At 51.4% G+C, this 20,031-nt stretch overlaps 1 protein-coding gene and 1 non-coding gene across 3 annotated transcripts in view; both read left to right on the top strand.

Moving 5' to 3' along the window:
* Nucleotides 1–20,031, top strand: part of Man1c1 (mannosidase, alpha, class 1C, member 1) — a 139,899-nt gene that overhangs the window by 79,257 nt on the left and 40,611 nt on the right. The window lies entirely within an intron of this gene.
* Trnap-agg56 (transfer RNA proline (anticodon AGG) 56) lies at nucleotides 2,458–2,530 on the top strand. Its single transcript has one exon. It is a non-coding gene; the product is annotated as a tRNA-Pro (tRNA).

Here is a 20,031-nt window from a genome sequence, read left to right as displayed (position 1 = left end):
TCCATATATTCATTCATTCTCTCTCTGTCTGTCTCTCTCTCTGTCTCTCTCTCTGTCTCTCTGTCTCTCTGTCTGTCTCTCTCTCTGTCTGTCTCTGTCTGTCTCTGTCTGTCTCTCTGTCTCTCTGTCTCTCTGTCTGTCTGTCTGTCTGTCTGTCTCTCTCTCTCTCTCTCTCTCTCTCTCTCTCTCTCTCTCTCTCACACACACACACACACACACACTGATAATGTACTGGTAGCTCCAGCCTCTCAGGAGGCTGAGGCAGGAGCATGATCGAGGACTAACCCAGGTGACATAGTAAGACCACGTATGAAGGGGAAGGGGGTTATTGCAACAACCAGCGCATCCCCGTGGCCGGCTGTGTCCTGCCTCCCTGTCCCAGGCTGGCTGGACCCACAGACACCACCACTGTGCACGCGTTGCTCATCCTGCTCATCTGTCCTCTGATCAATGGCCAGAAAAGCAGGTCTGTGGCCTTGGGGTTCCCAGCAAGCGTTTTATCTCTTCCAAGGATGAGTGGCTCTCCATCCATCCCCTTATCTCTCTCCAGCCTCCAGCCGCCATTGCCTGCGTGAAGTTGACTGGATTAATGCCTCTCTGTAAAGATCAGCGCTAGGCAGACACTGTTTTCTGGAGGCAGGTGCGACCTCCCACAGGCCCCTGAGTCCCACCCCGCCCCCACCAGATGCTGGAACAAATGAATTCGCTTGGGGTTGCACAGCCCCCAGTGTGGGGAGAAGAGGGAAGCGGACCGAGAGAGAGCAGGCAGGCTGTGGTGGCAGGGCCTTGGCCTGCTCAGCACAGGCTCCCGACAGAGCCCCGAAGGGTGGGTGTTAGGGCTTATGCGTCTAACCACTCCAGTTTGGCACGGGTCTCGAGGTGCTGGGTAAGCATCTTGTCAGCGTCAACACAGCTGACAAAGTTACGACACCAGGAATACTTAGAGTTTGCAGTTTTCCCCGGCCTCCAGCTGATCCTGTGAAAATGTCACTTCTGTTTCCAGAGAGCTGATTTGTGTCCTAAATTTTCTCATCTCTGTGGGAAGGGCCTCTTTGCCAGGTGGAGCGCAATCCTCTCGTCCGTCACCTGAGGCCCTGGAGACCCTCGAATTTCACGTCTGGTTTGTCACTGGTTGTCAAGGCTAAGTTCCTGCAGGGTGGGACAGTGAATGAAGCATTGCCAGAAACACGGCCAGCTTTTGTTTATTTGTTCATTTATTAACTAGTGTATGTGTGTCTGTGTGTGCATGCATGTGCACGCATGTACACGTGCACGGATACATTCGCAAGTACATGTAGCAGCCAGCGGAGCTATTTCTCTCCGCTTCATTCCTTTGAGGCAGAGTCTTTCACTGAACCTGTAGCTTGAGTTTTGCTGCTTGTCTAGCGGCCTGGAAGTCCCAGCAATCCTCCTGTCTGTCCCGGCCGCCTCCATGCTGGGGTGGATGACTCTGGCTTCTTCCGTGTGTGCTGAGATCCAATCTTAGCCCTCACAGTTGGGCAGCAGATTCTGTTAACAGCCCAGCCCGACACTGTCATTTTAAAACTGCTTTCATGGATGGAAAGCCTCTCACCAGGGGGGACGTGCCCTCGTCTCTGATGTGCCTGTGTGTCGGTCCGGTCGGGTGAAGTTTGAGCAAACTCTGTTATCCGTGTGTTGGCATTATCTGAGTATGGAAAACAGTTTTTTTTTAAGATTTATTTATTTATTTTATGTATATGAGTATACTGTAGCTGTCTTCAGACACACCAGAAGAGGGCATCGGATCCCATTACAGATGATTGTGAGCCACCATGTGGTTGCTGGGAATTGAACTCAGGACCTCTGGAAGAGCAGTCAGTGCTCTTAACCGATGAGCCAACCATTTCTTAGCCCAGGAAGACAATTTTTTTGAGATGGTCTTTCTATGTAGCCCTGGGTGTCCTGGAACTTGCTATGTAGACCAGGCTGGCTTTGAACTCACAGAGATCTGCCTGCCTCTGCATCCAGTGTGCTAGGATTAAAGGTGTTGCCACCGCAATAGGCTTGGAAGTCTTTTCAACTCTTCAGATTACTTCCTCTGTGTGTGCGTGTGCACATGCTTGAGTGTGCAGCCCAACTGGAGGAAGTCACTGGGGGTGGGTGTGGGCTTTGAGAGTTCATACCCTTGCCCTGCTTCCGGGTCACTGCCAGCTTCATGCCTGTGATTAAAGATGCAACCACTCAGCTTCCTGTACCTGTCAGCACACACGCCATATTTGCTGTCCTGCCCTATCTGCCACGGTGGACTCTTCCCTCTGGAACCATAAGCCAGAATAAACTCTTCCTTAAGTTGACTTCGGTCAGGCTCGATCATAGCGCAGAAAAGCAGTTAATACAGAAGGTTTGAGTCAGTCCTGATTTTTTTCCCCTTTAATGCTAAATAATAGTGCAAGGAATTTCATAATTCAGTATATTTTTTAAAATTTCATATGTGGGTTGGGGATTTAGCTCAGTGGTAGAGCGCTTGCCTAGGAAGCACAAGGCCCTGGGTTCGATCCCCAGCTCCAAAAAAAAAAAAAAAAAAAAAAAGAACCAAAAAAAAAAAATTTCATATGTATGTGATGTGTGTATGTGTGTGTGTGTGTGTGTGTGTGTGTGTGTGTGTGCATGTGTGTGTTCTGCCTTCCACCTTGTTAAAATTGGCTCTCTTAATTTCTGCTGCATATGCCAGGCAGGGTGGCCTGAGAGCTGCTGGGAGTTCTTGTGTCTCCACCTCCCATTTTGTTGTGGGAGCACAGGGATGGCTTCACGTGGGTTCTGCTAATGAGATCTTAGATCCTCCAGCTTCCTCCAGCCCCTTCCTCCTGGACCTGTCTCCCAGCCGTTGTCCCAGTGTTTTCCTAAAGACTAGTTTGTATGTCCAAGTGTTTGCCACCGGCCACTTTGCAGACGGAAACGTATCACTTGTGGAATCCTGAGAAGAGCCTCTTCAGAAATATTCATGAGTGACAGATGAGGATCCTGAGGCACAGAGAGGTTGGGTACCTTAATCAATGTTGCACAGCTAGCAGACTCTGAAGGATTGGAACCCAAGTTCTTCAGTCCTAGAAGCTTTTGGTACAACGACTTAATCCATTTCCTGTGGGAATAGGGTCCTTTCCACTTCTCTCCCCCCTCTGCCCACCCCAACCCTTGCTGCTCTGACTGACTGGCCTGATACCTGGTCCCCAGGAGTCCTCATGCACTGCCTAACAGCAGGGAGGGGACACAGTGTTTGTGCTGAGCCTTGTCATCTCAGAGCTCTGCCTCATGGGACCCTGTTCCCTAGCTCCCTAGGGTTCTTTCTCTAGAACCATCCATGGCAGGAAGAGGCCTCTGGAGACATGTCTTGGGGAGCCTGAGCGTGTCTATGGGCTGAGATGCAGCCAAGGTCGGGAGACCTCAGATTTCTGACGGGAGAGAATCCTTGCAGGTCCCTCTAGGGACAGCCTGGCTGGTCGTGCACACAGCAGTGTGGGAGTCTGCTCTGAAGAAGGTGGGGGGAAATGCAAGGTGGGGGGCCGGAGACAATTAGCTCAGCAGAAGTGTCCCTAGATTGGGCACACCTAAGGCCACACCCCCAAAGTAGGCTCTAGTTTGCAAAGACTTGGGATGCAGGTACTAAGAGAGGTAGGTAGGACTCTCATCCTGTGATCCTTCCTGGACCTGTGTCAGCGACTCTGCCCTTTGGAGATAACTGGAGACTTGGCTGCCTCTGCCTTGGGCCTGTAGTGCCACGCTAGAGTGTAGGATTCCTGCCCCAGCCCCCAGCCCCCTTCTAGTCCAGAAGAAGAGACTCAGAACGGGGAAGGCTTGCCCTGTGCTGGGCCCAGCCATCTCTCCCCGATTTAGCTATAGATGGCGCTTGATGACACAGGCTCAGAATATTCATTCAACTAATCACGCGAGTTATTTCTGCAATTTAGGTCTTCGAATAAGTGCACCCGGTTGCTGAATATGTGATCAGCCCCAGATTTCTCATTCTTTAAAACCCGGGGAGCGGAAATACCAACCGGAGGTCGTCAGCGCACAGCAGAGCTTTGCCGAGGCAGGGAAATCAGGCCGCACAGAGTGCTGGCCCCCAGACATCCCCACAGGCTGCCACTTGGTCCATCAGGGCTGCCTGCAGAGCCCAGGTCCGGGAGCTTTCTCCGGCCAACCAGGATGCCGGCAATCAATAAGACAATCTTTTCTCATTCTCTTACTTAACTCAGAGAATTGGTTTGCCTTGGAAGCTACGGCATCTGCTGGAAAGAATGCGCTGCAAGGGGTTAGAAGGAGGGATTGAAGGCTGGGAAAAGCTCCTGCAGGCTTTGAGATGGGGAAGGACAGCCGGGTGCTCAGTGCTCTGACCCTGAACAAGGACTCCGTGTCTAACTCCTATCTGTCACTGACATTGTCTTTGCGGGCATCGCCACCAGCTGGGTCTCTCCAGTGCTGTTGGATTTCTGCAGTGTTCCAGGGATTTGATTTAGCACTGGAGATTTTAGAGAGAAAACAGGCCTGGGCTCTGCCCCACAGAGTGGGGCAGCTGCAGGCAGTCGAATACAGGTGTGGAAAGCAAACAGGTACAAAGGAGTCCTCCTCCTGTGCTTAGCCACTGTGTGGTGTCCTGTCCCAGAGCAAAGGCTTCAGTCTCTCTTTCCTATCCCTGGTCACCAGGCTGGGTCCTCTGAGGAGAGTCCTACAGGCCTCTGAGGGGGAGCTAAGTAAGATCCTGCAGACTGGGTGGCCGGTGTACCACAGCAGGCAGGGCTGTCGGGAGCTGATGGTACACTGCAGTTGGGCTGAATCTATGCCTCAGGGTCAGTGGCATCAGCTCCCGGACCCCAAACACAGAAGTGAAAGTCCCAGATCACCTTTTTTTAAAGGAACTAATCAAAGAGGAGTCGTCATTCAGGGCTAGCTCTGTCTAGGCTGGCAGTCTTTCCCTGCCCTTGAAAACATACATGTTTTTAAGAAACAATCCTATGGGCGTCTGAGAAGTGACTTGCATCTTGTTCCCAGTGACTCTCCCGTTCCATTATGCTGCCTGCTTCAAAATACGGCGAGCCTCCTGTCCGAGTCTGACAGCTGGGATGGGGGCAGGGCAGGGACCGCGTCCACCATGTCCTCACGGCTTCTCTGACCAGAGGCCTGTGTTTCCTCTTCTAACAGAGAGGTCTGGTGTCTCCAGACGTGGTAAAGGGGCTAGCCTCCGTGAGCTCCGGTGGTCATTGTTCATTCACCTGGCCTGCTGGCTGATGAATGGTAACAGGCACAAAAGGTCTCAGAATAATTTGTGGGTGAGCACAATAACGGCAATCAGTAACATTTATCGAACGCTTACTGGGCGCCAAGCGCAGCCCCGCGTGCCTCTTAGAGATTACTGCTAATATTAAAAACCCTATTGATTCCTACAAGTTTTCTGGGATTGGGGAAAGGCCACCGTGGTTTGGTTTTTGGGTCAGAGAACGAGATGATGTGAGGGAACCTAATGGCTCCCTCGGATCAGAGCTCTAATCTCAGAGGTAACCAGCTGGGAAGTGCTGAGATAGTGTTGACCTTGTTATAGCTGCTCAGCGGCCTTCACGCACCCACTCCTGCCCTTTGTTCGGAACCCGAGGGCTGACGGCTTAGCTAATATGAGAAACATGGCTTTCTGAAGAAGGTCCAGTAATTTAGTATTGCTGGACAGACCCCGGGTGACTGCTTCTCACCCTGCAGGTGTGGTTTTTAGAAGGGCTTTGTTCCTCCACAGCCCTCAGAGGCCTCCTCATTCGTTGGAATGCCGAGCTCAATGTAACAGTTAGCTACTGCTGTGTAACAAAGCATCCTGAGACTCAGTATTGACAAACAAAAGCATGTGTTCTTTCTGATGTGCCTCGCTTGGCTAATTCATGGCGTTGGTCATCTGGGAGCTGCTTGGTTCTAGGAAGAGTCAAAGTCTAAGAGGTTGGGGTGAGACACACATACCCTGAAACCAAGACTCAGAATAGCACACTGCCATGCCCTGTGCCTACTGATGGTCGAGGCAAGCGAAAAGGCCAGTCTAGAAACAAAGGTGAGCATGTTGAGTCTGTCTGTCAGCAGGAACAGCTGCTAAGTCACATGTCCAAAGCCATGAGCACAGAGAGGGAGAATCAGGAGAATCAGGAATGTGGCAGGGTAACAGCCACCTCCCCTTCCACTGTAGCGTCGCTATGAGCAGAGAGTTCGGGGCTTGGGGGCTGCTGCAAGGGCCTCGGTCCCTAACATGTGCTGTATAGCCATGAAAAGCTGAGTTCAGATCACCAGTGCACACATACAAACCTGGACAGGGTGGTGTGTGGCTGTAATTCTTGGGGAGGCAGAGACGGGGGATCCCTGAGGTTCACTGGCCAGCTGACAGCTGAGTCACTGAGCCGTTCAGTGAGAAACCCCCGTCTCTAAAGCAATGAAGTAGAAAAGGCTAGCAAGATGGCCTCCTGGACAGAGACACTTGAGGCCAATCCTAATTACCTGAGTTCAGTGCCAGGAACCCATGCGGTGGAAGGAGAGAACTGACTCCAAGGTGTCTCCTGACCTACACACACACAAGTGGCACACGCATTCACACATGCACATTGTACACCTACCCTCACACAAGTGCCACATGTACCCACACACACACACACACAAGTAGCACATGCTAACACATGCACGTCCTTCACACACTACACAAACAGCACTCTGTCATACATGTATCACACACATGTAGCACATGCTAACACATGCACATCCTTCATACGCACACACAGCACTTGTGCTCACACATGCACACATGCACATCCCCCTCACATGTGCTCAAATATGTGCATCACACACATACACGAGTAGCACATACTAACACATGAACATCCTTCACTCATATACACACACATGCACAGACAAGCATCACATGTGCTTACACATGTGCCCCCCCCACAAGTGGCCCATGTGCTCACACTCACACGAGCAGCCCATGTGCTCACACATGGTCATCCTTCACACACACACACACACACACACACACACACACACACACACGGCACATGCACTCACCATGTGTGCCCCCAACACCAAACTCAAATAGCTCACAGAACAACCAGAAAGAGAGGAAGAAGCTGGCTCCTTGAGCCAGGAGCCGCCAGCCTTCTCGGAATTGAGATAAGGTACTCGGGCTGTTGGTGCTGTGCTCGAGTTGATGAAATGGACAGACCCAAAAGCCAGGTTTTCACTCTGTCATCCTTCTGCATTTATTGAGCACCTCCATATGCCGGGTCCTGAGCAGAGCCAGATGTATAAATCACTCTATCACAGCCTGCATGAAACCATATAGAATGTGTGGCTGGCCTCTTGGATGCTACTCCAGAACCCCAAAGTATGGGCTTTTCCTCAGCCCTACACTGGGCAGACCTAGAGGCCTTATGACAGTTCCACAGGACGCCCTCCATCGCTGGGTCTCAGGAGACAAATGTGGAGGCAGGTGACCAGAGGCAGAGTCCACGTGACTGCACTGTGGTCCCAGGCTCCAGGCTTCTTGAGCACTCCCAAGCGCCTGGCTTCAAGAGGCAGTTAAATCAGCCTTGAGTCTCCCACAGCCCCTCCTCGAATAGATACCCAGCTGGCATTTTTCCTTAAATACCACTCATTTTTAAAAGGGGAAGAAATGTTGGTGGCATTGAACGAGATCACACTTTAGAATGCCGAGTAGCAGCGAGTCGGCTCAAATTATTCTCTTAATAGAGTTCTTAGGAGCAGGAAAGTGACGAGGGAACGTAATTGGTCCTTTTGTCATTTGGGCAAAAATCTAAGGCCTGCAATCCATCCATTTGTCTGCAGAAGTACTCATGCAAATTACAGCCAGCCGTCCTCCACCAGGGAGAGTGGGCTTTAGTTAAAGTCAGTTGTCTCCCATGCTTGAGGGAGGGAAGGGGCTTGCAGCCCAGACTAACATGAATTTCTTTTCCTCTTTAAAGTTGGAAGGGGGGCTGAGGAAGGGACTCGGAGGGCAAAGAGGTTTCCGTGCAAGCATGAAAACCTGAGTTCAGATCCATATCTGCCCGAGGAGGCAGAGAAGGGCAGAACCCAAGGGCTCATAGGCCAGTCAGTCTGTCTGACAAGGGACGCTCCAGAATCAGTGAGAGGCTGAGTCTCAAAAAGATAAACAGAGAAGCAATAGAGGAAGACACCTTATGTCAGCCTGCGGCCTCCATAGGTGCCCACCCACATAGGCACACCAACACGAGTGCGTGCGTGCGTGCGTGCGTGCGTGCAGCCACTGAAACAGTACAGCCAGTTGCTCATGACCATAATCCTAGGACACTGGAGGAAGAGGTAGAAGGATCCAGAGTTCAAGGGTAACCTGAGCTACGTAGCCCAGGCTACCTCAGATTCTCGCAAAACAAAATATGTACATTACTTAAAATTGCACTTCCTCAATTCGATTTTTTTTTTTTTTTTTGTAAGTAAAACTCGTCTGGTGCGTACTGGTGTTTAGAATTGTTTGCCGTCGGCCTCTCAGAGGCAGGGGGAGGATTTCCATGGTAATCGAGGTGAAGCTGTGTCCCCACAGCATTGATTTGTGTAGCTCGAGTGTGTTATGTGTTTTGCATGAGCCTTTGAAAGCTCAGATAAATGAGATGGCTCAGAAAGCAGATAAAAAAAAATAATAATAACAGGAGGAAATTATCCCGATCCACAGAAAGACAAATGCCCACTAATTCTTGGATTAACATTTTCAACTCCCGTGTTTTTCATAGGGGGATTTGTGCAACGCTTATAAGGTGGGATTGGCTCGTGGTGCCACGACGTCTCCCCCACTAAGCACCTCCAGTCCTCAACCTTCCTAATGCTGCGACTCTTCAGTACACTTCCTCATGCCATGTTGGCCCCCATCCACAAAATTATGTTCATTGCTACTTCCTCTCTGTAATTTTGCTACGGTTGTGAATCTCAGTGTAGATATTGGATATGGGGCCCCTGTGGGGTCACAACCCACGGGTTGAGAACCCTTGCCCCAGGGTGCCACTGACCTTTCAGGTCAAATCTGCACTCTCTGGAGTGAACGAATTGACAGCTGATGAGAGGCCGTTTAAATCCAAAAGGAGTGTACCAGATGGGGAGCTAGCCTCAGCTGTGTCCACCACTGGCTTTGTCTGTCTCAGCCCTTCCTTTTTTTTTAAGATTTATTTAATATATTTATATGTATATGTGTAAATGTATATATATATATGTATGTATATATGTACATACACACACACACACACATATATATATACTGTAGCTGTCTTCAGACACACCAGAAGAGGGCATCGGATCCATTATAGATGGTTGTGAGCCATCATGTGGTTGCTGGGATTTGAACTCAGGACCTCTGGAAGAGCAGTCAGTGCTCTTAACCGCTGAGCCATCTCTCCAGCCCCTAGCCCTTCCTTCTTTCACTTCAGTGAGCGCTGCTGGCAACCCGGCTTCCATCCACACACACAGTCAGTCTTCTGTTGCTGTGTAGAGACACCAAAACCAGTAATTTCCTTCAGCAAACACTGGGGTCTGGGGAGAAGGTTCAAGAAGAGGCGCAGGGGTGACTGTGGTGACATCAGGACTCAGGCACCTCAGAGAAATCGTTTCTCTTGAGCTGAGGCTGGATCGTGTACATGGACTTGATCTTTACCGAGTACCTACTATGCACCAAGGCCTGTCAGTAGATGGGTGAGGAAAACCAGGGCCACGCCCTCAAGTGGCATAGAGCAAAAATGACAAAGGCATTGTCCTGGAGAACCTGAGGCACTGGTAACAGCAGCTCACAGCCCCTCACCTGTGCCTTTCTTCCTTGTGTTCTTTAGAATTACAGTCTGGCAGAACTGATGGAAAGCCTGAAATAGCAGCGACTTAAGCAAAGTAGAATTCACCTCTCTCAAGTCAAGGTAGTGTGGAATTGCAGTACTGACCCTACTGTCCCTGGGGACTAGGGCTCCCTGATCATTCTTCACCTCAGAAGAAAGTCTCAGCGAGGAATTGTCTACAGTGGATTGGCCTGTGGGAATGTCTAGGGAATTGTCTTAATTAAGTTAACTGAAGTGGGAAGACAGCCCACCGTGGGTGGCACTATTCCCTAGGCAGGCAGTCCTGACTCATGTAAGAGTAGAGAAACAGAGCTGAATACAAGCAAGCGAGTGAGTGAGCATGCCTGCATTAATTTTCCTCTGCTCTTGACTGTGGATGTATGTGGCCAGCTGTTTCAAGTCTCTGCTTCCTTGACTTCCTCACGATGATGGTCTGTGATCCTAGAAGAGTGAGCATGAGTGATACAGGACCCGTGAGTCTTCCTCTTTGCCCTTCCATGGCATCTGCCTGCTCCTGGGTTTGTCCGTTTCCATGTGAATTTAGTATCAGCCTGACAACTTCTGATATGTACAGACAGACAGACAGACAGACAGACAGACAGACAGTTGGGATTTTGATAGGGATTCCATTGAATGTATAGACCAGTTTAGGGACTATTGGCTTCTTAATAATTTTGTCTTCCAAACCACAAACATGAGACATCTTTTCTAGTTATTTAGAAATAAGTTTATTTTATTTAAAAATATAAGCCAGGTATGGTGGTACACGCCTTTAATCCCAGCACTCGGGAGGCAGATATTTGTGAGTTTGAGGTCAGCCTGGTCTACATACAGAGTTCCAGGGCAGCCAGTGATACCTAGGAAGACCCCGTCTCAAAAAGAACAAAACAAATAAGTAAATAAATCTAATTAAATAGTTGTTAAATTTGTTTGTACCTTTTTAATGCCTTTTTCATGCAAAACTCTAATTTCACTTTCGGGATGTCCTTCTGGTCCATAAAACACAACCGAATACCACCACTTTGCTGAGTTCTTTACTGGTGTATTTCATAGGCCAGGGGCTTTATTTTCTCCTGTCTGCCTGATCTTCCCGTCTAGACTGTGAGAATGTGAGGTGGACAGCTGCACTGGCTAACGGTTCTCACAGCTCTGACAGAGTGCCCGGTGCAAGGAACTTAAGAGAGAAAGGTTGATTCCAGCTCACAGTGAGGACACAGCCCGTCACGGTGAGGGCCACCTGGATGGAGGGAGGTGGCTCCATCGTGGTGGGGAGTGGGGGGCAGGGACTCTCCTCCTCCCATCCTGATAGAACAGGAAGCAGAGTCTACAGGACGAGGGACAGGCTATAACTCTCAAGGCCCTCCCCTACAGACCCACTTCCTCAAGCCTGGCCCTACAGACTTGAAGAACAGCGCCACCATCTGGGGGGACAGTGTGCAAACTCTTGTGCCTGTGGGGAGCGTTTTACACCCAAGCCATCTTTATTCAATCCCGACCTCGGAGAAAAGAGTTGGCCTCTAACCATCCAGTGTGAGGGCTCTGGTTGTCTTCTGGTGTCTCCTTACCCACCTCCGACCCAACACACGTGCACACACACACACACACACACACACACACACACACACACACACACACACCCCTGCAGTCTTTCTTTCGCTCACAGTAGCCTCCACTCAGGAAGGCAGGGAGGGAGGGGTGTTGGAAGGAGATTAAAATAGTTGAAATTTTTGAAATCTGAAACTGTCCTGCACTCGGCTTGGTGATTAGGCTGAGGTAAGGACCATAAATCGTTTTCCCTCAGGTGTTTGAAATGGACCCAGTTTTTAGTTCCCAGCGTCCCTGAAGAGAAGCCTGGTGTTGTTCCCTACCAGACAGCTTGGACAGATGTGCCCAGTGTGTTTTTCTCTGGACACTCATAAGTCCCTCTCTGTGTTCTCAGTTCTGAACCGTCACGGTGGCAGGACTTAGGGAGAGTCCCCTCATCTGTTGACCACGGCCCTGAATTACACCTCAAGCTGCCTGTTGTCCATTTTCCTGGAGTCGCTGCAGTTGGAACATTAGAGTGGCTGAGCCGCTCTCTTGCCTGCCTCATTCCTCCCAGTGTCCGTGTCTGGGCTCTGAGTTCTATCAGGTTCTTTTCCTCGACTCTGTCTTCAACCCTCTGGCCAGAGTTTTCTGTATCTGCTAGATGCTTGTCGCTGTCCCCGGCTGCTGGAGTTCCTCCTGTGAGTTGGTCCGTTTTCTCTAAATAATCACCTCACTTCCTGGGAGTCAGGGGCCAGGGTTCCTTTAGCATTCTTAGCCAGTCTCTGGTTCTTTTTATTTTTATTTTATATGTATTTATATGTATAGGTGTTTTGCCTGCATGTATGTGTGTGCACCACATGTGTGCAGAGGCCACAATAGGGTGTTGGATCCCCTGGAACTGGAGTTACACACAGTTATAAGCTGCTGTGTAGGTGCTGGGAATTGAACCCAGGTCCTCTGGAAGAGCAGCCAGTGTTCTCTTCTGCTGAGCCATCTCTCCAGCTCTCTCCCCATCTCTGGCTCATAATCCAGAGATTCTCTGAGTATCTGAGGGGCTCTAAAACTGAGACAAATGAACCCCAACCCAGCACCTGCTAGAGAGCCTTTGTGAGGATCACAAGAGTCTCTGGGTAAAGAGTCACCATTCTGATGCCAGGGTACCTGACTGTTGATGCTAAGTTCTCCTGGAAGCGAGGGAACCTTCTAGAGTCTGGGGCTACAGGGAAGCTATCATGGATGCCAGACATCTGTTGCCATGAAACTGCTTGTAACAAACAGCCCTAACCTGGGAGCCTCCAGAGCCCAGGCAAAGCTGTAGATCTCAGCTGACCTAGGGGACATTCGGGTGAACTTAGCCATGTTCAACATGGAGGTGGCCTGGGCAGGGGGGGTAAGGCAAGAAAGCCAGTGCCTTTGGTAGGAAATGGATGTGCTGGTGAGTGTGTGTTCATGTGTAACACATGTGTCTGAGTGAGCATATATGGGTGTGCATGTAGAGGTTGGAGGTCAGCCTTGGGTGACATTCCTCAGGCACCAGGTGGTCTCTCCCTGGGATCTGCTTAGGGTAGGGTGACTGTCCAGCATTCTGGAGGATCTCCCTGCCTTTCACCTTTTCAGCGTTGGGATGACAGGTGCACACCGCCACCCCAGCTTTGTTCCTGGGTACAGGAGATTAAACTCTCCTCCACCTGCTTTACTGACTGAGCCATTGCTTAGTTCCTGCAAGTCCCCTTAGAAACCATCACATTGGCTTTCCTCAATGAGAGGCGTACAGATGAGGCATCTACTGCGTTGTACAAGTTATGGATGCAAGACAAGGTGAAGAGCTGGACCCATGTACCCCACTACCATGGGAGTCCCTGTAATGTTTTGAAATAGTCCCATGCTCGCCCTCAGTTTTCCTTCTGCTGACCCCAAAATATTTTGTTCAATCAAGCATCCCGCCGCTCTGCTGATATGAGTTAGCGGCTCCCTAACCTCGGGCGGGAAGCCACACTGCCCGTCTCGAAGCTGATCAGAAACGGTCTCTCTATCAGCATCGACCTCCAGGCTCCCGCTCGGTCTGTTGATCACAGGAGGTCGACTTAATCTGCTTAATTATTTGATTCAATCAGAAGTTGGCTTAATTACCTTCTTACTTCTCGCCTCCTTCGAATCCATTCTGGAAACTGATTATGTCTTTAACACCAGCCCAAAGATAAGCGTTGCAATTGGGAAATGTAATTAGCCAAGGAAGATGAACACCGGAGCTGCCTTTTGTCAAAGCGCCACTAAAACCCAGCTCCGGTCAATACCAAGGTGGAGGAGACAGCAGAGGCACTTAAAGTGACCTGGAGGGAAGCATGGCCTGAGGTGGGGGTCATAGGAACCTCCGAGCCTGTGCGAACAGATCCTCCAGGCAGCTGTAGGCCAGGACGCAAGGTGGCCATGGCCTTGCTCTGAATTCCTCATCCTTCCTGAACAGCCCATGCATCCCCATGAGGTCAGAGAGCTGTGGGGACCTGGAAAACAGCTATAGAGGTCACTCCTGGGAGCACCACAGAATTGGTCGCACTGAGCTCAGGCTGAAGGGATAGGCAGAGGAAGACAGAAGGAGTTAGGGACTTGGGAGAGATGTCTGGGCCCTCAGAGACCATGGCAGGCCTTCTAGGGCACCTTCCCGTCGCCCTCCCCTCTGTGTTGACGCGCTCCCACTAACTTTGTCCCACTGGCACTTTTTTTGAGGACGCTCTCAAAATGCTTGTTTAAAGGAAGTAGCTGTGGGACTTCTGAGGAGCGTCTGAACCATCTGATACAGGACAAATCAGCGGCCATCAAGAACAGTAGGTGTGCCCACTTGAGCTGGAGAATTGAGTTCGGGAGAAGGAACAAGTCCATGACTTAAGGGTGCTGACCTGCTAGGCTGGTGACTCACAAAGGCCCTTTCAGAGGCCACAGAGGAGTTGTTTCTAGGCTGTGACCTCGATGATGGGGTTGTGGGCATGAGGCTCTCATCACAGCTGGAGATGGTGGTGGCTGTGGCAGCCCTAGCCTGCCAAGCTTGGAGAGCAGTGGTTCTCAGATGCTTGAAGCGAAGCCAACACAGAAACTTGACCAGGCTTCTGCGGCTCCTACACCTGTTGGAGGGAGGAGAGGCACTCCACCCTCCAGGCCAAGGGAAGGTTGAACATCTTACCTGTACCCCTGGATCCTGTTCACCTTAACCGTTAGCCCTCCAAGCATGCAGTCAGGCCCACCTGTACCCTTACAGACGATGCCGGCCCAGTCATGCCAGTCAGGGGTTCTCAACCTATGTGTTACAACCCCTTTGAGGGTTGAATGACCCTTTCACAGGGGTCGCCCAAGACCATCCTGCATATCAGATGTTTGCATTCCAGGTCATAACAGAAGCAAATTACTGCTATGAAGTAGCAATGAAATAATTTTATGGTCGGGGGTCACCACGACGTGAGGAACCGTAATGAAGGGTCAGGGCGTTAGGAAGGTTGAGAACCACGCGCTGGGTCCTCTGCCCTCTGCAGCCACGTCCCTGTCTGATCTGAACAGACTTTGATAGGGTGGTGTCCTGCATTGCACCCTCCTTTCTTCTCAATCTTCACTCCTCCTTCTCAGGGTTCCACAAGAAGGACCCCCTTCACTAGGGACATACCCGGTATAGGAAGACAACCCCATCATGTGACACTGTCAGCAGACACGACACTGCAGGCAGTCACATGACACTGTACGCATCAGCCCATGCTTCCTACTGCTGCTGCTGCTTTTTTTTTTAACGTTGAAATTTTTTGTTTGAGAATGTCAGATCCGAGTACCACATTTACATCATGGCCATCCCTCCCTCTGCCCTCCAACTCCTGCTATGCCCCCCACAACTTCCTCTCAACTTCATGCCATCTTCCTCTTAATTGTTATTGTCACACACCCACATGCACACACACACATGCACACATACGTGCACACACACATGCACATACATGCAAACACACACATGCATGCATACACATGCACACACAGGCATGCATACACATGCACACACACGCACACACATGCACACACACATACACACATGCACACAGACACATACATACACTCACACATGCACACACATGCATTCACATGCACACATGCACAATTACAACTGGCCAAGTCTGTTTAGTCTTGCTTATATGTGTATGTGCTTGGGGTAACCATTTGGGACTGGGTAGCCTAAGAGAGGGCTCAACCTGGGGGAGACTGACCCCCCTCTCTCAGCAGCCATTCTCACCTGTAGCTCTTCATCTAGAGGTTGGGCCTGGTGAGATCCTCCCCACCCACACTAGCACATCAACTGCTGTTGTCAGTGTGTAGATCTCAATTGGGCAGCCATGTTGTTGATATTTCATGGGTACCGCTTTCCTGTCATATATAGAAGCCATCTCTGTGCAGATGTCAGGTGACTTAGGATCTGTTTGTCCCCTCTTCCAAAGACGTTCCTTGAGCATTAGGTGCTGGCTCATGTCGTAGATGAATCAGCTGCGTCTGGACCCCTGTGGTCTCTGTACTCTGATCAGTTGTGGCTTTCTGTGGTGGCCTCTGTCTGCTGCAAAAAGAAGCTGGAAACCAGTGAGAGCTGCACTTCTCTGCGGTGTAGGGAGATGTGGAATGAAGTTAGGATGGTATACTGGCTTGGGGAACTTCGGTACTAGGGAAGACGTCATTCACTCTAGAGGGGGACCGTCTACTGTCCCTTTCCCTAAACCAGTTCCTGCGTTACTGTGCAATCTTGGAGTAGTTGCTAAACCTCTCTGAGCCTGTCATCAGGACATGGAGATCTCACAACAGCCCGTGCTGTGAATTGTTGAGGACCGAGAGATACATTTTCCGTGCCATACTTCTGTGTAGGGAGCACTAACACAGATGTGGAGAGAGTTGGGGAAGTAGCTGGACCCGGCTCGAATGACCACTGGACCCGGCTTTGGCACCATCATTTAACTTCCACGAGCCTCAGTTCCCTTCTCTGCATAGTAGATGTGGTGATAGCGTGTAGAACCACTGTGCGAGACCACGTCTCTCAGATCCTTGCCATGGCCCAGGACACCAGTGACCTTCATTCCCATGGGCAGCATGAAGACCCCTTATTTGTCTCTAGATAGAGCCAGTGAGTCAGACTGAGAAAGGGGAGAGCTAGTGGGTGGAGGCCTGTGTCTGCCCTGTCCCCACCCTGCAATGAGTGGGACCTTGGGTGTGATAATATGGTCTGGTCCCCAAGCCCAGGCTCTAGGGACCCAAGGAAGCATTCTCAACCCTGCTCCAAGCCAGGGCAGACGAGCCACCCTTGCCTATCAAAACGACAAGGGATGAGTCTGAGTTCTGTGGTCATAGAGAGGCAGCCTGTCCCCTGTCTGCAGGACCTCAGCCCTCCTGGGCCGGAATGCAGGATGCTTCAGACCCGAGATGAGGCTGAGCCTCGGGCCATGTAGGCAGACTTTATCCCAAGCTTGCTGGCAAAGCGCTCGGCTGCTGCTTCTCAGAGGCAGCGTGCTCATGTGGATCAGAGTCTGGCGAGGACGCAGCAGAGTGTTTGGGGGCCTCGAGGAGACATGACAAGGTTTGATAACACACTCTGCCTGACATGTCTGAAAATCAGGCGAGCATCTTCCTGGCAGGGAGGGTGAGTTCCTGCTAATGAGCTGTGAGAGGCTGGGAAGAAGTTATCAAGGAGGAGCTGGGCCCTCTCCTCCTGGGGGAGCAGCCCGCTGTGGAAGCCTGCCAGCCTCCCTGTCTCTTCCCCCCGCAGGGAGCCTTAGCTTTCAGAACAGGTCTGCTGGAACAGGGACTAATGCCTGGAGAGCACCTCTCCCTGGGTCAGGGCCAGCAGTAAACTTGGGTTCCTCTCCCCTCTCGCCTGGAGCTACTTCAGCCTTGACTTTCAGGGGACACCCTCGGTGCTGTTCAATAGCCTCAGGCTCAGAGACCCAGGCCAGAAATCTCAGTGAAAGAGACCCTCCCCCATGAGGCACCTCTCTGTACATGAGGTCCTATGGAGTCCTCACAGTCCAACACCAGGCCATCAGTGGGTATGTGTGTCTGAAATCAGGCTAGCTGCTGTAACAGGTAAACCCAGAACATTGCTCTATTATCTGTCATTCATATACAAGCAGGTTGATGGCGGAAGGGGTGTCTTTGCTACAGCCCACAGGCTCTTAGGGACTTGGGGAGTCGGAGGCACCCTGGTGGTTCCCATGGTCACCCTGCCTTTGGAGCATTTTGTGGCCCACACTCCTGGTTGCATGTGGAACTCATGCCCACATTCTTTTGACTAGAACTGGGCCCCGGGTCCTACCAAGCTTCAGAGAGACTGAGGCACAGGGTCTGTCCATAAAGCAGCATCTCACCTGTGTCCTACCCCCAGGGAGGAGCTTGGAAGAAGGCATTCTCCTCCAGCAGCATCTAGGGACCTGGGTGAGATGCTTAACGCCAGCAGGCAGCACACGGTATTCTTGAGAGCTGGGAGGGGACATGCCATGTGGTTCTGGACTCTGCAACAAGCCTGAAGTCACATTGCCTGCCTTCTCTGCACCCCTTCCCAGTGCTCCCGGTTCTCTCTGAGGGCCACAGCAGTCAGCAGCTCGCCCCTGCAGACATACTTCCACATTCCAACCTCACATGTTCCCTCTAAGTGGTCACCCCAGGGCCTTTGCACGTGTTGGCCTCTGCCTGGGATGACCTTCCTCCACCTTGCCACTCTGCAGATGTCTGCTCCTCTTTCTTCATCCAAGGTCACCTCAGGCTTCCTGTCACAGCAGGCTACCCAGCTGGCATCTGTGGGGCTGCCCCTGAGTGCCAGGTGCTCTGATAGCTGCTGTGGGAGAGCAAAATTACTGGCCAGCCCACTTCGCAGATGCCGAAATAGAGGCCCCGAGGGATGCGTGCGGGAAGCCATTTAAGGTCAGCTGAGCCTGGACTGTGGAGTAAGAACTCCCGAGATTTCTGAGAAAGTAGCTGTGGGGAAAGCTCAAGCCATCATGGACACCTCCCCTCCTCCCCATCACTCATTGTCTTACCATCTCAGTCCCGACAGTGATATCTCTCAAATCCTTTATCCCCACCCCCACCCCCCTGACCCAGACAGACCCAGAAGCCCCACAGATCACGTCTGTCTGTCGTAATCCCCTCTCTGCTGATGGCGTTTGCAAGCTACCCTGCAGCATCCGGAGCTGACCTGGGGACAGTGTCCAGCCTCCCCAGACTTGGTTCCGTTCTGTGGTGTCTCAGTGATTTGCGCTAAGCCTTTCATTGATGGGGAGATTACCATGTATTTCTTAAAATCAGTGCTTCCAGATCAGATCTGCATCATTTCCTCCAGCATCCCCACGCCAGTACGGAACGTGACAAATACTCAGGGCATTGACAATTGAGAATTGCCCCGGCCGGGGTAGCCTTGATACCCTCCTTCTCCATTTAGATAAAGAGCTCCATGTGCATTGTGACGCTGTGAGTTGCCCTGGCCCCTACCCCTTATGCCCAGAAAGCCATTTGGGCACCAGCACGAGCTTGGGTTGGTCGTGAGGAGGAGGGCTTGGGCACCCCTGCCACCTATGTGCCACCTATGATGACCATTTGCTTCAGTAATGCACCAGAGTCCCGTTTCGTAGGGTGAATCAGGTGACCAGAGATACATGGCCTGTGACACACTGAGGATATTTACTGGCCTCCCATCCTCACTACGTATCAGCATCCCAGGCCTGTCCCTTAGCCAGTCAGTCTGGTGGTGGATGCTGCCTGCGTTCAAGAGTCTCGTTAGTAAGGAAGTCGTTGGGCTTGGTAGTGCACATCTTTAACTCAAACACTCAGGAGTCAGAGGCAGGTCTAACCGAGTTGGAGGCCAGCCTGGGGTACATCGTGACACTGTCTCAGAGACAGGGAAACAGGGAGAAGGGGAGAGTGTGCTCGGCTCCTGTCAGAATCTAGAAACCTCTGGGAGCCAAGAAAGACAAAACCCAGGGCTGTCAACTGGGTCTCTCCCTCCCTCTACTCTCAACGCCGGAGTGAACTGGTCCACTGCTGGTTCACTCATGACTCAGGACCTGCTGTGGAATGAGCATCCTCTTGGGTCCTTTGATGGTCTGGCGATCATAACAGAGCAAGGCCTCCACCTTCCCAGATCCCACATGTCAGGGAAGTAGAGCCTCCTATGGGCTCATCTGCATCAGATAATGAGACCCAGGTGGTGGTGGCGGCGGCGGTGGCTGTGGTGGTGGAGGTGACATTAGACCTGAAGGCAGCTACATAGTGCAGAAGGAAAGCCATACCAGCTGGCCCTCTACTATATGAGGGTCCCCAGGCCTCCAGGGAGAGACAAGTTCCTCACACACAGACAATGCAAGCCAAGGAATGGCACTGCAGCCCCAGATAGGACTCAACACTAGGCCGAAGAGAAGCACCGTTGACCACCTGCACCAGGTGCCTCTGCACAGCGCCGATACGGAGATCCTCTGGGGTAAAGCCTGCCTCCCACTCCTTACTCTGAGACTTTTAGCTGGCTCTAAGCCTTTGTCTCTCATCTGTAACTACAGTCTTTGCCAAGTTGTCAGGAAGCTTGTGAATGTGCTGTCAAGGCTCAGGGGCACCCCGTAGGGGTACAGTATCTGCCAGTGTGTGTGAGGGCCTGGGTTCTGTCCCCAGCACCACAGCCAGGAGTGGC

This window comes from Rattus norvegicus, chromosome 5 (genome assembly GCF_036323735.1).
Source record: "Rattus norvegicus strain BN/NHsdMcwi chromosome 5, GRCr8, whole genome shotgun sequence".
NCBI lineage: Eukaryota > Metazoa > Chordata > Mammalia > Rodentia > Muridae > Rattus > Rattus norvegicus.
The sequence above is the reverse complement of the archived record's forward strand: the minus strand, read 5'-3'. Positions and strand labels throughout refer to the sequence as shown.